We start from the raw sequence: 2769 nt of genomic DNA on the forward strand, positions 1-2769 counted from the left end.
AAAAGGCAGATTACCAGCAGGATTTAGTAAATAATCAGTGTAGGGGAGGAACACACTGGTGAGGGAAGAGTAGATCCAATCCCAGTTCTGCCTTTCTTTGTTGTGTAAATTAGGGAATGTTACTCTATTGCTCTATAAAATGCGTGTACTAAAATCTAGACATCTTATTGGCCTTTCACATTTTAAAACAGGCCAAGCTTTTTCCTGCCTCGGGGCCTTTGCACATACTATTCCCTCTGTCTGAAATAAGAAATTATCTGTTTTTTCATCTTTTGCCTTTTATTCATCCTTCAGGTCCTAGGTTAAAAGGTCACCTTCTCAGAATGGCTTTCCATGACTACCCTAGATAGCTGAGACCCCTTCCTTTTTATTACCTTCTTTTCATTCACCCTGCCAAAGCCTTCAAAAGAGGTCATGTTATTTCTAGTTGTACTAGTATTTGTTGGCAACAATCATTTCTGTTTTATTTTCTAATGTATTCCCAGCGCTGGCACACAGTAGCCACTCAACTAATTATTTTCGAATAAAGCTGCCAACTAAGCAGTGTGTTGAACCCTATTGCCCAGAATATGTGGAGACTAGTAGCTGGGAGGCAACCCTAGGCAACTCATGTCATAAGTAGCCTGGGGAGTCCCATTGACGCTTAAATACGAAAGCACATGTTATGAGTTGAATTGTGTCTCCCCAAAAAAGATATATTGAAATCTTAATCTTTGGTACCTCAGAATGTGACCTTACTTGAAAATAGGATTTTTACAAAAGTATCCACGTTAAAATAATGTCATTAGTGTGGGCTTTTGTCCAGTGTGACTGATATCCTTATAACAGGAGGAAATTGAGACACAGAGACAGACATGGAGGGATGACAATGTGAAGAGAAGAGAGAAGACAACCATCTATAAACCGGGGAATGCCTGAGGCTATTGGAAGCCAAGAGAGATCCCAGGAACAGATTCTTCTCTTGTTGATTTTGGAGTCTTCCCCTGCAGAAATATGAGACAATAAATTTTCTAAGCACCCAAGTGTGTGGTGCTTTCTTATAGAAAACCTATTAGGAAACTAATAGAGAACACTTCATAGGGTGATGGAGGTCCTGGGATTATAAATGAGCCTGTGATTTCAGTTCTAGGGATCTAGAAATGAATTTGACTCCACTTTTCCCCCACAAGCTGAGGCCTGGAGAGGTTCTCTTAATCTAAATCTTGCCAGTACCTCAGTCTTGCAGAGTCTATATTCTGAACAATGGGTGTTGAGGTGAGTTCAGAGATTGGGAAAACATCAACAACTGAGCTGCTAATCCTTGAAAATCTAGGCAGAAATAAGTAGTTTGTCACTGTTTAGACCAATAGCACTGAAATTATACAGAGCAGAATAGAATAACTATGCTAAGATTAGTGACTGCTCTTATACTAAATATAGGTAAAGAATATCTACTGAGAAATTTTAATAAGTGCATTCTCTAAAAACTTCAGGATTTAAATAACTAAATCACACTTTCTGGTACATAAGAAGGATAACTAATCAATTATTCTCATCACTTTGTTTTTATTTTTATTATTTTTTTAAGTTTATTGGGGTAACATTGGTTAATACAATTATATAATTTTCAGGTGCACATTATCATTTGACATCTGTATATTCTATTGTGTGATTACCACCCAAAGTCCAGTTTCCTTCAGCTACCATATATTTGATCACTTTCATCCATTTCACCTTCCCGCTAAACCCTATATTTGACTCCCTTTACCCTGTCTACTTCTCCCCTCCTCTCTCCCCTTCCCTCTAGTAATTACTAGTCCATTGTCCATGTTCCTGAGTCTCTGTTTGTTTATCCTGTTTATTTGTTGCTTTTAGGTTTACATTCCACATATAGTGATATCATGTAATTTTCAACTTTTTCTATATGGCTTATTTCTCTTAGCATGATTATCTAGAGGTCCATCCATGTTGTTGCAAATGGCAGTATTTCATCTCTTCTTATGGCTGAGTAATATTCCATTGTATATATGTACCACAGCTTCTTTAGCCAATCATCTATCATGGGACACTTCAGTTGCGTCCATGTCCTGGCCACTGTGAATAATGCTGCTATGAACATCAGTGTGCAAATATCTTTTTGGATATGGGTTTTCAAGTCTTTGGAGTAAATACCCAGTAGAGGGATTGCTGGATCATATGGTAGGTCAATTCTTAGTTTTTGAGGAACCTCCATACTTTTCTCCATAGTGGTTGTACCAATTCGTAGTCCAACCAGCAGTGTATGAAGGTTCCTTTATCTCTGCATCGTCTCCAACATTTGTTACTACTTGTCCAGTTGATTATAGCTATTCTAACAGGTGTGAGATGGTATCTCATTGTGGTTTTGATTTGCATTTCCCTAATAGCTAGCGATGATGACAACTTTTCATATGTTTGTTGGCCATTTCTATGTCCTCTAGGGAGAAGTGTCTGTTCAGGTCCTCTGCCCATTTTTTGATTGGACCGTTTGTTTTTTTTTGTTGTTATTGAGTCGTATGAATTCTTCGTATATTTTGGATATTAGGCCCTTATCGGAGGCATTGCTTGCAAATATATTTTTCCATTTGAATGGTTGTTTCTTTATCTTGTTGACAATTTCTTTTGCTGAGCAGAAGCTTTTTAGTTTGATGTAGTCCCATTCATTTATTTTTGCTTTTACTTCCCTTGCCTTTGAGGTCAAATTCATAAAATCCTCTTTAAGTCCAAGGTCCTTGAGTTTAGTTCCTATGTTTTCTTCTATGCATTTTATTA

Source organism: Pteropus alecto, unplaced genomic scaffold (genome assembly GCF_000325575.1).
Source record: "Pteropus alecto unplaced genomic scaffold, ASM32557v1 scaffold95, whole genome shotgun sequence".
Classification (NCBI taxonomy): domain Eukaryota; kingdom Metazoa; phylum Chordata; class Mammalia; order Chiroptera; family Pteropodidae; genus Pteropus; species Pteropus alecto.